This window comes from Callithrix jacchus, chromosome 6 (assembly GCF_049354715.1).
Source record: "Callithrix jacchus isolate 240 chromosome 6, calJac240_pri, whole genome shotgun sequence".
Classification (NCBI taxonomy): Eukaryota; Metazoa; Chordata; class Mammalia; order Primates; family Cebidae; genus Callithrix; species Callithrix jacchus.
Window position 1 is genome coordinate 15,449,831 of NC_133507.1, and position 19,853 is coordinate 15,469,683.

The window sequence follows — 19,853 nt, forward strand, 5'->3', positions numbered from 1 at the left end:
TGATGTCCATTGTTTGTTTCTATGGTGAAAATAATTGGGAACAGATGGCCTCTGATGTCCTCTCCAGCAGTGTGGATGGAGATGTTTGTTTGTTTGTTTTTAAAGACGGGGTTTCACCATATTGGTCAGGCTGGTCTTGAACTCCCGACCTCAGGTGATCCGCCCACCTTGGCCTCCAGTGCTTGGATTACAGGCATGAGCCACCACGCCTGGCCGTGGATGGGTATGTAAGTGCTTGATTGCCTGTTTGCGATGTGGTGCAGTGGGTATGTGCTGGGACTCTGGCTTTCAATGGTTTGGGTTCAAGTTCTGTCTTCTAGTGGCAGCTTGAGCAGTTTGACTTCTCCATGCCTCAATTCTGCATTTCCAAAGTGAGAACAGTAATCATAGGTTTAGTTTTAGAAAGTCCCAAGCAAGCAGTGTGGTGAAACCAAGCAGACCAAAATAGAATCCCATCTTTGCCAGTTATTAATATTTTGAACCTGACATATTATCTACAGTATATTTGCATGTATAATAATGACAGTAGTGATAGTAATTATACCTACTTCACAGGGCTTGTGGTGAGGATTGACAAAGATAATATATACTCTGTACTTAGGATAATGCCTGGCATATTGTACTCAATAAATGGTCGTTTTTATTATGGTAAATATCATTGTTGTTTTATTTTTTAAATAGAAGAGCATGTTAGTGGCATCCATTGTTGATAGCAGGAGGTCATTATTAGACTCTGGATGCCCAGCAGAGGACGTGCCTCTAGATGTAGGAAAATACAGGAGCTACTGCAGGCCGTGGGGAAATGAAGGACACTTGCTGGGATAGGAAAGGGAGGGGCAGTTGCTATGAAGATTCACAGTGTCTGTTGCATGCTGCCTCCTGGCTGTAAATGGGCTGTCACGCATGTGCTGCCTCCACACCAGTGACTTTTTTTTCCCTTTCATATCTAGTCTTGTAGGTAATGTAGGCTTTTGCATGTGACTATTTTTCTTTTCATTTCTTTTTTTTTTTCCCTGAGACGGGGTCTCCTTTGTTGCCCAGGCTGGAGTGCAGTGGCCTGATCACAGCTCGCTGCAGCCTCAAACTTCTGGGTGAAGCCATCATCTTGTCTCTATCTTGCCTCAGTGTCTCTAGTAGCTGGGACTATAGGCACATACCTCTACCCCCAGCCACATCAGTGACTTCTTAAAGCCATTAGCTGAACACTGACCCCCCACCACAGGGTTCCATGTTGGAACGTGGGCATGCTGGGATCTAGGGAATACTCACCGGTCTCGAAGGTGACAAAGACTCTTCTCGACCGAACTTAAATCAGACTCCTCTGAGTCCCTAGTCCCTCTAAGTCCTTTTTTTTTTCTTTTTTGAGACAGAGTCTTACTTTGTTGCCCAGGGTGGAGTACAATGGCATGATCATGTAATGTTGGGGTTCAGGGTGCCCTCAGCTTCCCTGAGAGGACGTTTTTCCAGGTTCTTGGTTTCCTGTCCTCTCAAGAATGAGAAAGGGGACTACGGCACAGTATGCGGTAAATGCCGGACTCAAAAGTGTTTGTAGAAAGTGATTTATTTAAAGAGAGAGACAGAGGCAGGAGAAGGAGAGAGAGAAACTCTCACACTGAGTGAGAGAATTCAGAAGGATGGAATCCAGGAGAGGAAAGCAGCTTCCACACTGAGTGAAAGGGAATAGAGAGAGAGATGGAGTTTAGGAGGGAAAGACAGGCTTCCACGAGTGTGTGGAAGGGGACTCCAAAGGGGAAATCCTGGAGAGAGAAAGACTGCTTTCATGAAGGGAGTGTTTGTGGAAGGGGACCCTACATGAAGTCTGAAGGGGTGTGGAAGAAGGGGAGGAACCCCCACCTTCTCTAAGACCTCAGGCCAATGAAAGGAGTTCCTTAACTTCTGCCGGAGTGATTGACTTAGTTTCTTCCCACGCCCTCGAAATTTAAACATAAACAGTTAAATCTCCCAGGTGGAGAGAGATGGGAGGGGGGCATGGCACTAGGAAGTTCTTGCACTAAAAACTATGCCCCTTTGTGGACCTGAGAAGAGAATGCCTTCCCTTAATCATGGCTCACTGTAGCCTTGAACTCCTTGCTGTACAGTGGCATCATGGCTCACTTCAGCCTTGAACTCCTGGGTTCAGATGATCCTCCCATCTCAGCTTCCCATGTGGCTAGGACTATAGTTGTGCACCACCACATCCAGATAATTTTTTTATAGAGAGGGGATCTTGCTGCGTTGTCTGGGCTGGTCTTGAACTCTACCCTCAATCCTTCTGCCTTGGCCTCCCAATATATTGAGATTACAGGCATGAGCCACTGGCCTGAGTCCTCTTTTTGATGAGGACTCTGTCCTTGGCCTGCTTACTCCAGTTTTAGCAAGAATCCTGCTGTGTCGGATGAATGAAAATCTTCCACCCTTGGTACCTTGTCAAATTTCCCGTCGGTACCCTCCATATCTTATCACCCTGGTCTGCCTCCAGCAAGAATCCTGCTGAGTTGCTCTAGCAAGAATCTCGGTAGCTTTGATGTTTTCTCTTAGTGATTTTCCATCCACTGACCCTCCTCTTACTTCTTGGCTCTAAAGCTCCACTCGTCTTTGCTGTATTTGGTGTTGAGCCTGATCTCTCTCCTCTACTGCAAAATCCACATTATGGTGGTCTGTCTTGCATAAAGACTTCCTTTCCAGCTTGAGCCTGACCAAGATTCTTCACTTCACCAAACTCTAGCCAGGCTTCTGAACCCTCTCCAAATTTGTCTGTGCATTCATTGGCAAAATCCAGTTTTAACAAAGAACACTGTTAAGTTGGTTTGGTAAGAACCCCCATCCTTGATATCTGATCAGGTTCCTCATCTTCCACATCCCCTAGATGATGTCTGATTACCCTGGACCATCTTCAGCAGAATTCTGTGAAGTCAGTGTAGCCAGAATCCCCCTTCGGGATGTTTCCTCTTAGGGATTCTCCATTCACTGACCCCACCCTGCTCCTTGGTGATAAATTCCCATTTTCCAGTGCTGTTTTTGGAGTTGAGTCCAATCTCTGTCCCCCACTGGAGGACTCCACTGCAGTGGTCCCCTGCCTATCATGATGGTCCTGAGTAAAGTCTTCCTTACCATGATTTAACCAGTGTCATTGAATAATTATTTTCTTTAACAAGGCCCAGAGTTAACAGAGATTTTGAGATGAAGACTCAGGCCATAAGAAAAGACAGCTTTACCTTCTGTCTTAGGGCTGCAGTTGGCACTGGAGAGCCTCATCAGGGCCTGGGGAGACGGTGTTTGTGTGGAAATGTGTGTGTGCCCGTGAATGTGTGCGTGTGTCCACATGTGACTTCGGATATGCGCTGGTTTGTCTCACATTTATCGTGTGGCACTGTCTGTCTTTCCAGGAGGAATGGATTAATAATCTACATAAGGCATTTAATTAAAAACGTGTCATCACCTCATTAACGTCTTCTCCAAGGATGCATCATTATTCTCTCTCGTTAACAGAAGTGACGTGCCTGTGTGCCCATGCAGAGGCCTGCTTCTCTGTAATGGCAGGTGCAGAAGGTAGATGGAACAGGAGAGGGGGCTGCTTTGTTGTACCCTTAAAGGCCCTGCTTCCATGTGCCCAGGAGTGGACTCTCTCCATGATTGGAACCTCTCCCTCTGATCCTTGTGTTCCTGGTTTTTATTGTTGATGTTGTTGTTAATGACAGCTCATTATGTTGCTCAGGTTGGCTTTGAACTCATAGCCTCGCCTCCTCAAGCGCCAGGACAACTGGCTGGAGCCACTGTGGGTTTTTTGCAGTGCTCAGTGTTCAACCCCCAAGGTGTCTAAGGATCCAGGGTCCTAGCTTCCTGGAAGGCTGCTGGGCCTCTTGGGCAGCTCCTCTGCACAGAGATCAAGGGAGGATAGGGAGCCCCACTGCGTCACAGTCCCCAGCTCTAGTTTTCTTTCAAATGTAAGTACAAGGAAGCAGAAAGGAACACAGAGGGGCCCCAGAAGAAGGGTGATGAATTATTCATCTCATAATCTGGGCTCTAGGCTCATAGCACCTCCTCTTTTCCCCATCCTGAAAGGCAGCCAGTGAGAAAGGCACCTAATTCGCTGGTTGAATTACTGCATATGAATGGCTAGAGGATCTATTCCAAAGCTGCACTTGGAATTGGCCTATTAAAAAAAGCAGCTCGATTTGTTTCAGAGGCTACACTGGAAATGAATGAGCGCTGTTCCATCTTTACTGGCTATTAAAAAAGCTTTGCTTCTCCACAGAGCAACTATTTTAATTAAATCAATAATTATGTTTTATTGAATTCAATGCTCTTCAGCAAAGATCAGCACAAAGCCTTTGAAAACTTAATTTAGGTCAATAGCAGGTTAGAGGAGGAAGGGGCAGCAGGTGGGGGTGGTGGGGGAGAGGATCAGAGGGGGAGCTGGCCCTTTAACCACACTGGTTACAATGGCTCCTCCCCTTTAGCTTTGAGAGAGGTACCATTTGGGGTCCAGTTTCAGTTCCCTGGTGGGATCTGAGAGACCAAAATAGATGTCTCTTTGTCCACTAAAATGGGCTCCAAGGTGAAGAAAACAAAAGTCAGACCAGCAGTCCAGGGTTTGGGACTGCTGACATGACACTTTCCTAAATTCCTACGGCCATAAGGAAAACCACACTCTTGCTAAGTTCCTTAGCAATAGGAGTTATCAGACCCCTCCTAACTCCGATTTGCAGCCCAGACCATTACAACTGGTTGGACAGAGGATGGGACTTAGAAACATTCTTTCTGGATAAGCAACTGCGGACCTCAAGCTGGTTTCAGCTTGCTGATAGAGGCCACGCAGGAGGTATCTTTGTGTCCTATAGTTTGCCTTTTGACAGAAAGAACCAAATTTGATCACAATTTAATGCTGAAACTCTGTCTCAAAGTGAACAGGGATGTATGTTCCATATCCGTTTACCCACTGTGCCTTTCGCACTCCACTCCCCTCATAAATGTGTGTGACTTTTCCTCTAAATCTGCTGAATATGTATGCTTCTGTTGAGTAATGGGGACCCTGTGAGGTGTCAAAGCCAATCTGCCCCTTCACCTCTTTGAAAAGAGAGCACCTCTGGTGTGGAGACTCTCTCTTCCTGGTGTGCAAGCTGCTATCACCAATAAAGCTCTCTGGTGTTCTTTTGGACACTAGGAAGCCTGTAGGTTTTTGTTTTAGAGGAGTGGAGTGGGGAGATAATACTAGGTTGGTGCAAAAGTAATTGCAGGTTTTGCCATTCCCTTTATGGCAATGGTATAGTAAATATTAAATATGAATATTAAATCTAATATTAAAAACCAAGCTTTCTTTTTTTAAAAAACATTATACTTTAAGTTCTGGGGTACACGTGCAGATTGTGCAGGTTTGTTACACAGGTGTGCATATGCTATGGTGGTTTGCTGCACCCAGCAACCCGTCATCCATATTAGGTATTTCACCTAATGCTAGGCCTCCCCCCAACGCCCCCTGACAGGCCCAGGTGTGTGATGTTCCCCTCCCTGTGTCCATGTGCTCTCATTGTTCAACTCCCACCTATGAATGAGAACATGTGGTGTTTGGTTTTCTGTTTTTGTGTTACGTTGCTGAGAATGATGGTTTCCAGCTTCATCTATGTTCCTGCAAAGGCCATGAACTCATCCCTTTTTATGGCTGCATAGTATTCCATGCTATATATGTGCCACATTTTCTTTATCTAGTCTATCAATGATGTAAACCCAAGCTTTCTAGTGTCACTGTTTTTTTCTTTTATTTTCTCTGCCCTGCCCCCAGCCCTCTCCAGGATGCTTTGCCTCAAGGCAACTGACAGAGCATCCTTCTGTGGACTCTTACAGGCTGCTTCTGGTGGGCTGTTCCACAGGTGAAGAACAGTGGACAGTGTTTTGTCTCTATTTTTGTAAAGTACCTTCTCATACTGGGTTAGGGATTATTGCAGTAACTTTCTACCCAGTGTCCAGGCTGTGTCCTGAGCTATCTCTCAAGTTTAGACTCTTAAACTGGGAAGTAGAGCTGGTCCAGTCATCCTTCTTCATCGCTCCAGTAGCTGTTCCTTGGTCTAGGGCTACAAACCCATTTGCTTTATCTGAGCTGGGCAGGTAACCCAGATGAGTGAGCAGGGGGGCGGGGACAGGGGACGGAGGCAGGCAAGGAAGAAGTACACCTTGGCCTAAAAGGTATGGCTGAAGCCCAGGTCCAGCTAATAGCTGCCGCACAGAAACAGAGCCTCATGTTACTGGTATTTTGACTTAGTTTCTTCAAGAAAATCTGGAAATCCTGGCTTTTCTGTGAATGTCAAGTAGTAAATATTGGCTACCGTGGAGGGCTTGGCCACATGATGTACTATGGCCAATGACATGTGAGTAGAGTTATTGACATGCACAATTGCCAAGCAGAAGTTCTAGAGCCAATGCATGGTTCTGCCACCCTTCTTTTCCCTTAGTTACAAAGTTTCTTGGGAGGAAAAATTTTTCTCTACCAATTTAGGTTTGAAATGGTCGGAGGGCTTACAGAGTAACAGGAGAAAAGACAAGGTTTATTTTCATACATACCTAAGTGGAGCTGTCAGTCATAGAAAACTTGAAGAAGAATCCCAAGGAAAGGTTGATATATGTCAATAAAAGTGGGTTTTTAGGGCTTTCAAGGGAGAGAATGGAATAGTCCATTGGTTTTTTTTTTATGCGAATGGAATAGTCTGTCTTCTTACTGCCTGGAAGTTTCCCTCTAGTGGAGGTTTATGGCAGCTGAATTTATACTTCCTGGGGTGAAGGGGAAGTCTTTTTCAAACAGGAGAATCCCTGGGAGGAGTTCAATGGCAGATGAATTTTCAGAAGGTTCTGCTTAAGTTTAAATAATGGTTCTTTCTGCGGCTGCTGTCTACTCAGATGTATTTAGTCTAAAATAATCTTCATGTCACTTTGGTTGACTCCTGATCTCTTCAAATGCACATCCCAGACGTGGCTTGCGTCCTCCCTCAGCCTTTGTCTCATGGCTGGAGTCAGCCCACAACAGATGTAAACACAAGCAAGATAGAAAACTCAACGTTTTGAATCCCACTAAGATTGCAGGCCATTTCTTGCTGTGATAATTTAGGCTAAGCTGATGAATACATCTACTAAATTAAGAAGTGTTTTGGAAATACAGTGAAAGCTAAAAACCATAAATCTATGGGTCATCAATTTTCAACCTGTGTTCTACAGAATGAAGTTCAGCTTTCTTACCATGACACGTGGAGCCCTTTCTTAGACATGCCAGCTCAACTGCCTTGAAGTTTAGCACCTGGCACTAGTCAATTCACACTCCTTGCAGGCCACTCTGCACCACAGGCACTGCGTGTACGTCTGCACAAAACGCAGCCTCTGCCCAGAATGATGTTCTCCTCTTGGGCTAATGCATGGCCTCAAGATGCAGCTTCAGAAGGAGCCAAGCCAGCAAGGAGATGATTGCAACAGTGGATAAGAACCCATCTTCTTGGAAAGACCAGCTATCAACAGTGAAGCTGTTCAGAAGCCATAAGAAGCTGGTCATTAAAAACTGATACCTTCCAATGATCACTGACCATCTGTATCCATCCACCTGGCATTTGGGATGAGGACTCACTAATTCCTCTGAACTGAATAAGCCCCTAGTTTTTTAGATGTTTCATGGGCAGTGAGGTGAATATCTGATAAGATATTGATTTTCCAGTTAATAATATTCTCCAGACATTATAGTTACTCTACACATAATCCTTACCACAATTCATTTTAGAGAGGTACCATCATCATTTCCATTTAACAGATGAGGAAATGGAGTAACAGAGAGGCTAAACCACCAGCCTGAAGTCACACAGCTGATAAATTTTCACTCCAGCCATCAAATCTGTGCAGACTGGAGTCACAGATTAAAGTGTTGGTTGGGAAAATAGAAGTAGCCACATCTATTCCTGCAGCTGGTAAACGGGGTCATGAGGTGGGTTACATTAGCCATGAAGTGTGATTCAATAATTCGTCAAAATTCAATCCAATTCAACAAAAAAACTGTTGCTATACTCCTGTCCCTTTTCAGTTATTACACAAACTTAAGGGATTCAAAGAACACGCCAGACCTTTTCTGCAAAGGAGCTTTTGGTTAAAAATGTTTCTGTGCTTTGTCTCTGTTCAGACAGCAGCCTAACACTGGTGGGGAGACTTTTTTTTTTTTTTTTTTTTTGAGGAAAAATGCACTGAAAGAAGTAAAACAAAAACAAAAACCAAAGCAGCCTCGTAGACATCTACTGCATTGGAAGACAAAGAAAAACGTGTTGCTGACAGACACCTGCATGAAAGGCAGGAGGCATCTGACAGAGTCAGGCCAGGCACCCCTCCAAGAAAGCAGCCACTCCACGGGGTATGTTTAAAAGTGGGATTCATTATGGTGTTTTCAAACTGTGACCGGCCACTGGTGAGAGCTCTCCTGCAGCTCAGAAGCCTCCCTTGATGCTGAGTGGGTGCTCAGGAAGATCACATCAAACTGATTTGCTATTTTTATAGAGTGCTGTATGTGTGTGTGTATGACAGAGAAAGAGAGAGAGATCAATCTTCTTTGGGCAGTATTCTCTTGCCTGTAGCCAGAGAGAACCACAGAACTCAGCTTCCTAGAGTAGTGCCTGGTTGAAGAGGGAGAATTCTAAGGTTAGAGCAGGAATTTGTAAACTTCCTGGAAGGCACATAGTAAATATTTCAACTTTGCTGGCCATTTGGTCTCTGTTGCAGCTACTTTGCCATCATAGTGTGAAAGCAGCCATAGACAATATGTAAATGAATCAGCGGGGCAATATTCCAATAAAACTTTATTTACAAACACAGTCTGTGGGCCAGATTTTGCCCACAGACCATAGTTTGCTGATCCCCACGTTAGAACTTTCAGCTCAAGCCCATCAGCAGTAGGAGACAGGGAAGAAGGATCTAGAATGTGATGCTGTGTTAACTCAAGAGGAGTGAGAATGGGAAGGTGAGTGTTGTGTACAAGATCAAGGTGTATATCTTGAATGCTTGGAATTTGCCACATTAAGGAAAGTGAATGTGTCACTTGCTTTGGTACATGGGCTTTGGATGAAGATAGGACAGATACAGATATACAAATAATTTTTCTATTTTAGAACAATTTTATATATATAGAAGATTTGCAAAAATAGTACAGTGCTGGGGCTCATGAAAATTAGCCTAAAATTAAGGGTCTCAGGACCAGCCTCACAAGCAGAGTTTCTCTCTGACCTTCCCTGCCTTCCTATCTCTTACCTCCTATTGTCCCCCAAGGCTAGCCGTAGAAACTAGAATTCTTCTTCCTAAGGTGGGGTCATAGAAATGAGAACCCTTTTTCTCTGAAACCAGATATAAAACATAAACATATTACTCTAAGTTTCCCTTGCCTTTTTGTGTAAGAACTGATCATAAATAGATTCTGTACATACCTTGTTTGATGTAGGTAAAAACACCCCCATTTGAGAGAGGGTGCTACCCTATACTTGGGAAGAAGTAATGCTTCACAGAGAGGCCTGAAGAAAAATTTGAATAGACAGGCCTCGCTGAGTTTCCCCACTCAGTCTGTTAGCATTAGATCATATGATTCTTTTTGTCCAGTCATAGTTCATGACTGTCCATTCTTCAGTGAACTTAACCTTAAAAATGGATAGCTTTTCCTGTATCTTTGGGCCTTCAATCTGAAGTCTCCCATGCCATGTAAAACTGTGAACAAATACATAATTCAACTTCTCTTAAAAATAAAAACTCTAAAAAAAATTAGGTATAGCAGAAACATACCTCAACATAATAAAGTCTGTTTAGAACAAATCCACAGCCAACATTATAATAAGTGGAGAAAACCTGAAAGCTTTCTCTTTAAGATATGGAACAAGGCAAGGATGCCCACTTTCCCCACTTTTATTCAACATAGTACTGGAAGTCCTAGCCAGAGCAATCATGCAGGAGAAATTTGTAAGCAAAGGACATCCAAATTGGAGTGAAGGAAGTAAAATTGTCCCTGTTTGCAGATGACATGATCTTATATATAGAAAACCATGAAGACTCTGCTGAGAAACTGTTAGAACTGATAAGTGAATTCAGTAAACATGCAGGGCACTAAGTCAATGTACAAAAATAAGTAACATTTTTATACAGGAATAGAAAATTATCTGAAAAAGAAACAAAGTAATTCCTTTTATAATAGCTACAAAAAATAAGAATAAATTTAACCAAGGAGGTAAAAGACATACACTGAAAATAAAACATTGATTAAAAAAATTGGAGAGGCACAAAAAATGGAATGATATGCTGTGTTCATGGACTGGAAAAATTAATGTTAAAACATTGACATGATCTAAAGCAATCTATGCATTCAATGTGATTCCTGTCAAAATACCAATAACATTCTTCACAGAAATAGAAAAAACAAGCCTAAAATTCATGTAGGCTCACGAAAAACCCTAAATAGCCAAAGCAAACTTGAGCAAAAAGAACAAAAATGGTGGCATCACATTATCTAACTTCAAAATATACTACAGAGCCATAGTGACCAAACCAGTATGGTACTGGCACAAAAAAAAGAATCAGAGACCAGTGGGACAGAATAGAAAGCCCAGAAATAAACCCATGCATCTACAGCCAGTTGATTTTCAACAAAGGTTATCAAGTACACTCTATAGGGAAAGGACAGATTCTTTAATACATGTTGCTGAAAAAACTGGATATCTATATGGAGAAGAATAAAAGTAGACTCTTATTGTTACCAAAGGGGAGGATGTTACCAGAGGGGACAAGGGTCCTATTCCCTCTCTGATCAGATGTGCCTGAGGTTCTTGGGTCTCACACTCACCCAAGAATGGGGAGGTGGACCCCGCTCATGATGGGGTAAATATTGGACCCAAAAAGTTTTATAGAAAAGTGATTTATTTTGGGGAGAGAAAGAGAGAGAGGAGTGAGAGAAAGTGAAAAACAGGAGTGAGAGGGGGAGAGAGAGAGAGAGAAGTGAAAAACAGCTCTCACAAAGGAGAGAAAAACAGCTCTCACACTGAGTGAGAGGGAATCCAGAAAGATGGAGTCTGCACCAAGGTAGGAGAAGGGGACTTTTAACCTGGGAGGAATTCCCGTCCCATTGAAGTTTTCTGGGCCTATGAAAGGACTTCCCCCAAACTTCCACTGGAGTGATTGACTTGGATTATTCCATCCCTCTACCCACACCAAAAGTTTAAACCTCTAGGCTCGCGGATGGAGAAGGGGGAGGTATGGCGCTGGGAAGTTCTTGCCTTTGAAACTGTGGACCCGGGGAGAGAATACATTCCCTCATTATCTCTCACCATACTCAAAATGTCAGCAACACAGGCCCAGAGTTGCTTTTCTCAAACTATGCTCCGTGGAAAAAGTAGGCCAGAGAAATGTGTGAGGAAAAAAGCATCGCACCATCAAATACATTTAGTGATGCTTTGGTTAAATGAACTCAAGCTGGCCTCCTTACTGTAGGCCCCCCAGGACAGTGAAAATGCTAATGTGATTGGGAAACTCCCAAAGTTGGTACAGAAGACTGTTCCCCAAACATGCCTGACCTTAGGACACTTTGTCATGCAGCATGTGGAAGAATGGATTCCACTATGGGAAATGCTGATATAGCAAATATTAGGCAGCAAAGTAACATTTATGTAAAAAGATCCACTCCTGTTTTCACATGTTTAAAAAAGGCATTCTTCTTACAGTAAACAGCCTTTTCATGCTTAGAGTGTACAAAGTTCTTCCACGTTCACTGGCTCATTAAAATGATTAATTTGTGCTAAATGTAATCTTTTGAATGGGTAATACATTCTCCTGGTTCAGAAACAGGAAGAATGTTTAGGTATTCAGTATAAAGTCCCTGTCATGTAATCCTTGTCTTCCATATGCTCAGATTCCATTTTCCTCCCTTATTCCCAAGCAACTGCTGCTGTTACTCTATTTAGTTTCCATATAGGCTTCATTTCTATATATGTAGAAAAATACAACATCATTTCTCAGCCTCCAAGTTTTTAATAGAAAAGGACAATTTTACAGTACTTTAAAATATGAGGTTTATTGAGCTTTAATTTACACAGAATAAAATCCACCCTTTTATAACATACAACTCAATGAACTTTGTTTTTTTTTTTTTTTTTTTTTTTTTTTTTAGAAAGAGTCTCAGTCTGTTGCCCGGGCTGGAGTGCGGTGGCACAATCTCGGCTCTCTGCAGCATCTGCCTCCCGGGTTCAAACAATTCTCATGTCTCAATCTCCTGAGTAGCTGGGATTACATGCACATGCTACCATACCAGGCTAATTTTTGTATTTTTAGTAGAGATGAGGTTTCACCATGTTAGTCAGGCTGATCTCGAACTCCTGACCTCAGATGATTCATCCACCTTGGCCTCCCAAAGTGCTGGGATTACAGGCATGAGCCACGGTGCCCGGCCTCAATGAACTTTAACAGTGTTAGGTACCCACCACCACAACTATGATGTAGAGCAGCCCCCTCATTCAAGAAGGTTTTCTCATCCCCTCTTTAAGTTAAACCTCTCCCTCTACCCCAGCACCTGGCAACCATTGACCTAGTTTTTCCTTTTTAAAAATAATGCCAAATGAATTGAATTATAAAATATGTAGGCTGTTTTGCTAGGCTTCTTTCACTTGCCATAATGCTTTTGAGATATGTGTATAAGAAGCTCGTTCATTTTTAATGTGTAGTAATATTCTGTCCAGAGGAAAAATTTGTCTACTATCACTTTAGGCTTGAGTGATTGGGGGGCTGTGAATTAGTTGGCAAGCAAAGATACTAACGGGAGAAAAGGTTCCTTACAAGTGTATATGGGAACACTTTATAAGGAATGGTTCTCCAAATATCTAAGGCTAGGGCTTAAATAGCAGCAGTCAGGTATAAAATGTCTTCATTAGGTTTGCTTACACAGTTCCTTGGATGCCTCAGTGCCACGTCCCAGTGCTGGAAGTCAACTTCCTAATTTATAGGAAAATCCCACAGAGGGGCATTTGTGGCAGCTAACTTCTTGGAAAATCTGCTTTAATAATGAATGGGAAGTTCAGATGAGACTTCTGGTTTGTCTAAATGTTTTCAGTTTGAAATAGACTTTCTGCCATTCCCTTCGCAGTGTATAAACGAAGGCACCGCTGTTCACTTCCTCATTCAGCAACTGATAGACACTTGTGTGTTCCCAGCGATGGTGCTGGCGAGTCAAGCTGTATGACCATTTGAGTACAGGTCTTTGTGTGGATGTTTTCTGTAAACACTGCTATGGGATAATTTATATTTCCCTCAAGTTCCTATGTTGAAGTGCTGGTTCCCGTGTCAGTCTGCTCAAGCTGTTACAACAAATACCACAAACTGGGTAGCTTATAAACAATAGAAATGTATTTCTCTCTGTTTTGGAGGCTGGGACGCATCAGTAGATTCACTGTCTGGTGCAGCCCCACTCTCTGGTTCAAAAACAGCACCTTCTTGCTGCATCTTCGCGTGGTAGAAAGGGCAGGGCAGCTCTCCTGAGTCCCTTTCGTAAGTGAACAGAGCCCTCATGAGCTAATCACCTCCAAAAGGCCTCTCTACCTAATACTATCATCCTGGGAGTTAGGATTTCAAGATAGAAACTTTGGGGGGACACAAACATTCAGATGATAGTACCGTAGTACCTCAAAATGCAACTATATGTGGAAATAGGGTCTTTAAAGATATAGTTTAAAGGTAAAATGAGATGATATGCATAGGACTGGTGGTAGGACAGGGTGGTACTAGTAGGAAAGGCTACTTGAGAGAAATAAGTGATGCTGGGACACACTCCTAACACAATTCATTGGTCACCCACTATGCCCAGGGCATTATACTAAGCATCAAAGAACACAGCAAGATAGAAAATCCCTTCCAAACCAACTTGTGTAGCCTTCTATTTACAAAATGCCTCCTTACGCATTCTCATCTGACCTTGAAAAAAACCCTTAGGGGGCAACCAGAGCCAGAAAGACTCGTCTTTAAAGGTGCAGCTATTGGGAAATCCATCAAATGAGTTGATAATAAAATAACACAGAACTCGTGCCTTTAACTTAAATGCAAATTGTTTTACCAACACTTTGATGTAGACTTTTATGAGTATGAACCTACTGATTGGAATTATACATGGTTTTCCTTACCTAAACCTCATGCATAATGCACGCTTTGTAATTTCTAGATATAATTTAAAGGTAAAATGAGATGATATGGGTAAGACTAATCCAATATGACTGATGTTGTTGTAAGAGGAGATTAGGACACAGACACATACAAAGGGAAGACCATGTGGGGCACAGAGAGAAGGCAGCCATCTGGAAGTCAAGGACAGGAGGCTTCAGAAGGAGAAATCAGACCTGCTAATGCCTTGATTTTGGGCTTCTTGCCTTTAGAACAGAGGAAATAAATTTTGATTGTTTAAGCCACCTACTCTAATACTTTGGTAGCCTTAGCAAACTAGTATATATAGCAGGTTATATCTTGCTTTTTCACATTTAAACAATATGTCTTAGTGGTGTTTTCCTATTGGTAAATGAAGAGCTTCTTTACATATTTTGGACCTACATAGTATACCTTTGTGTGAATCTGATCCATACAACAACTCTGTAGGAAAAATTAATCCTAATTATCCCCTGATTTAAACCCATCAGAGACAATCAGAAACTCACAGAGCTGAGTGGTTTTCCCTAGCTAGTAAGTAGAAGAAACAGGAGTTGGCCCTAGGTCTGTCCAACTCCAAGTCTCACGTTGTATATAAAATTAAGTCTAATGGCCTTATTTGGGCTTTTTAGCTCTGCCATAATTTGTTGCCACCATTTTTTTTTTTTTTTTTGAGACAAAGTCTCGCTCTGTCATCAGGTGCCAGGCTGGAGTGCAGTGGCACGATCTTGGCTCACTGCAACCTCCGCCTCTTGGGTTCAAGCAATTCTCCTGCCTCAGCCTCCCGAGTATGGGTGCACGCCACCACGCCCAGCTAATTTTTGTATTTTTAGTAAAGATGGGGTTTCACCATGTTGGCCAGAATGATCTCGATCTCTTGACCTTGTGATCCACCCGCCTTGGCCTCCCAAAGTGCTGGGATTACAGGTGTGAGCCACCGCGCTAGGACACACTCCTATCACAATTCATGGCTCACCTACTATGCCCAGGGCATTGTACTAAGCATGAAAGAACAAAGCAACATAAAAACCCTTTCCAAGCCAAGGTGTGTAGCCTTCTCTTATTTACAGAATGCCTCCTTACTCATTATTCTCATCTGACCTTGAAAAAAATATTACGAGGCAACCAGAGCCAGGAAGACTCATCTTTAAAGGTGCAGCTATTGGGAAATCAATGGAATGAATTGATAATAAGATAAGTCAGAACTTGGTCCTTTAATTTTAACTGAAATGCACATTGTTTTACCAACACTTTGATGTAGCCTTTTATGTGTGAACCCACTGATTGGAACTGTACGTGGTTTTCCTACACAAACCTCATGCATAATGCATCCTCTGTAATTTCTAGATTTAGTTTCTTAAAAGTGAAATCAAAACCTAAAGCACTTCCAAGAATCCTTCTGGATATTATGATTTCCCCCAATCACTTACGGTTGTTTCAGCCATACCTAATTGGACGACAGTTTTTAAGGTTTATTGCCTTTGTTGGGATTTTCCTTAGTATTTGACTTAGTTTCCATAAAGATAAAATATTTTTGCATTTCTGTTTCATTGGTTTAGAGATTATTTAATAAGATGACACAGTTACGTTAATTGGCAAACCAGGTTTGTAAACAAATGCAGCTAACAGTTGATGAACATAGCGGTGTGGCCATATCAACTGTGGTTCAGAGAGACTGCCTGGGTATTGAGCAGAGGAAATAGAGAATATCTCTTAGTTCAATAAGTGATTGTCCATAGTGGTGGCTAGCCTATAAGACCTTTTTCTCTGGGCAGTGCAGCACTCTGCCATGTGCAAAGCTTGATGGATGGTTTCCAGGTAGGATTTCAGCCCCCCACTCCCTCCCTCAGACCTCAGACAAAAATCCTTGTGTAGAACCTATCTTGGATGAACACCCTTACATGGAAATGCAGTGTATTGTATTTATAAAATTTAAATATTAAACTGAGATGGAAATAAAAAGACTACCCGAAATAACTAAGTTGTCAAGTGGGGAAACTAGAATTTGGACCTAAGCGGCTGTTACCTGATCCAGAGTGGACTGGACCACCTGGTCCCAGTGTCTGGATAAGCCGCCTCCTCTTGTCGTGGTTATGAAACAAGAGCCTCTCCAGTCTCGGTCAAGTGTTTGTTACTAGCACCCTTCAGCAAGCCATATGCAAGGCTGCTGCTTGTCTTCTACCCAAAGGGTTTGCTCACCCTGGGTTGTTGCTATGATTATGTAATTGCACCTTCTACATTGTACAGTGGAATTCAGCATTACAATTATGTAACGCTTCTACTCCTCCAAATCTCTCCTTCTGCACTTTCTTGAAGCCCCTCATTTGTTTCAGGATTCTCTTTGTTAAACTCTTCTATTGAATTCGATGCCAATGCCTTTACATATTGCTCCTATGCCAGCAATCCTTCCCATTTCCTCCCTGCCTTTCTGTCTGCCCAGAGAGTCTGCACAAAGTGTGATTTCGTTCCTATCCAGGCACAGCTAAGTGGATAAAAATGAACAGTGTGGTCAATAACAGTTTGCTCTTTTCAGAGGGACAAAGCTGGACAGTAAGAGGAGGTGTGCAGAGAAAGAGACAGAGTGATTGTTCTGGTTCCTGATGGTTTTCAAGTTCTCAGTGCCGGTTTTCCTTGCATCCATTCATTCATTCATGGGACACACATGCATTGAGTGCTTACTTGGGGCAGAGCAAAGGGAAGTTATTACAAGGGCTTCAGCTTTCACTCTGAGTAGGAAGGGGAACCACTAAAAGAGCATGGCATGATGTTGGTTTAAAAGGCACTTCAGGCCGGGCGCGGTGGCTCAAGCCTGTAATCCCAGCACTTTGGGAGGCCGAGTTAGGTGGATCACGAGGTCAAGAGATTGAGACCATCCTGGTGAACATGGTGAAACCCTGTCTCTACTAAAAATACAAACAATTAGCTGGGCATGGTGGCGCGTGCCTGTAATCCCAGCTACTCAGGAGGCTGAGGCAGGAGAATTGCCTGAACCCAGGAGGCAGAGGTTGCGGTGAGCCGAGATCGCGCCATTGCACTCCAGCCTGGGTAACAAGAGCGAAACTCCGTCTCAAAAAAAAAAACAAACCTTCTGATGGTATTTATTCTCCCTAATGCCAGTGTCCTTACTTTGACCTTGGAGGCCCTCTACGGTTTGGCCTCCCTTGGTCTCTGACCTTGGATCCAGTGTTCTGGGCCACACAGGGCCCCAGCTGTTCCCAAGCAGGCCTGGTCTCTTCCTTTGCATTGCTTTTTGCATCCTCTGTCTGGGGTGCTCTTTCCCCAGGTGTCAGTAGGCTTACCCTCTCATCTCCTTTAAGACTTGGTTGAAGTAGAACCTTCAAGGCAAGGCCTTCCATCATCATCCTGTTTAAAATCATCACCCTGCAAGTTCTTGCCCTTCCCCATTTGCTCCCCTGCCATTTGGTCTTCTCATGTCCTCACATAATTCATATTTGTCTCATTTTGTTCATTTTTTGCCCCCTTCCATTGGAACGCCAGCTCCAAGAGGGCAGGGATTTTGTCTGCATAATTTGCTGCTGTATCCCTAGTGGCTGACACACAGGAGGCCCTCAGTAAACATTTGTTGAATGAATGAATGCACTGAACTGTCCTCTTGCCTTTGGTGCTTGGAAGGTACTTCAGAGCCTGTATAACAGACGCCCTTTCGCTCAGCTTTGAGTGAGTGGATCTTGTTTCTTGCAGCAGGATGATGCCTGTTTTGTACAAGGTTCTCTCTCTGTGTGGTATCCATAATACCTTGTAGCTCTGGCACAGCACGTGGCGTATTCTGTTTCTATGGTATTTTGCCACATGTGTGTCTCCCCCACAAGGTTGTAAGTGCACCAGAGTTTGGGACTGTACTTTATATAAGTCCACTGCAGTGCCTGAGTCATACTCTGAGCAACAGTGATTTATAGAATGAAATGATTTTAAACTAAATTAATGTCCCACTGATTCTAAAGGTGAGACATGTTATAAGAGGAAAACATCTAAGAAAGGCTTGCAGGTGAATCACTCAGTTGTATCTTAGAGTTAGCTTTGTAGGCAGGAAGCCCAGTTTGTTCTGAAAGGTAAGTACCTCAGAGGATGGGTGCTTGATGATTTGAGGGAATGTTTTGCTAAAATGGAGCAAAAAATTAGCAGTAACACTTACATGCTAGAAACTGTCTGAAGGACTTTGTTAAGTCCTAGTTCCTTACATCTCAAAACAACGCCATGGGTGTGGGCATCCTTCTTATGCCCATTCTACAGATGAGGAAACTAAGTCTTAGAGGTGTGAAGCAACCTGCTCAAGGATACACAGGTAGTCAGTCTTGTAAGAAGGGGGCCAGGATTGAACTCAAACAGTCTGGCTCCAGAGCCCATCCTCTGAAGGAATACAGAGGGGCAATATATCATTCAAAAAGCCTTCCTCAAAAGCTGGAACCAATGCAGCTGTGAGATAGAGAAGTGCCTGGCTGGGAGAGAGGAGGAGAATAGCCGTGGCCTTTGCATGGCTCTCCTTCACACAGAAGCAGACTCTAGTCCCTCCAAGCAGAGCTGGTCACCTGAACTGAAGATGTGTTGGAACGTAGGCTGAGCTTTCAGAGTTGATTCTTGGACCAGCCTTCACCCTCCATAGAAGACTTGGGGTTGTCTTCTATCCTGTAGCACCTGACCTTCCCTTGCTGCTGCCCCGCTACCCTCTGCAGTCTTCTGGCATGGTTTCCTGGATGGCAACTGACTTGCTCCTTCTTGGTCCCATGTGTCCACAGCTAGGCACAGCCCGAATGTTGTGGACGCCTGGGTCCTTACTGCCCTTGAGGGGCCCAGCCTGCCTTCTTTCCTGCTCGCATTCCAAAGGGGCTGACTTAACACCTCCTCTCCCATGTGCTAGTTCTCCTGTCCTACAAGGTGGTGAATGTTGTTATTGAGGTATGACCTGTTCGAACCCAACAGACTAATTAATCTCCAGGCACCTGCTGAGTACAAAATGGTTCTTCTGCAGAGAATAAACCAGAAACATTACCCTAGTGCTTGCCTTTAAGCAGCTGCACATTCATTAGATAAATGAGATTGTGTATGGGAAGCAGTTATTGGATAAATGAATTTCTTTTCTTTTTTTTTTTTTTTTTTTTTTTTTGAGAGAGTCCTGTCACTCAGGCTAGAGTGCACTGGTGAGATCTCAGCTCACTGTAACCTCTGCCTCCCAGGTCCAAGTGATTCTCCTCCCTCAGCCTCCTGAGTAGCCAGATTACAGGCCTGCACCACCATGCCCAGTTAATTTTTTTGCATTTTTAGTAGGAATGGGGCTTCACTATGTTGGCCAGGCTGGTCTCGAACTCCTGACCTCAGATGAGCCTCCTGCCTCAGCCTCCCAAAGTGCTGGGATTATAGACATGAACCACCATACCCGGCTAGATAAGTGAATTTCTAAGTTGCATGGCAAAGCTGTGAAATGCTGGAGATCAGACAGTGGACCAACCAGAATGGCCTGGAGTAAATCACAAAATGTCACAGCTGAGGGAGACCTTGATTATCATCCTGGTTTCCAAAGGGGAAAGCAAGTGCAGAGAACTCAAGTCACTCACTGGTAATAAAACAGCAAAGCAGGTGTGGGATGTCAAGTTCTCCTGAGCCAAATGCTCTTTTCACTTCACTTTGATGCCTTCTCCAAGGAGCAGGGAAGACAGGGATCCTGAGAG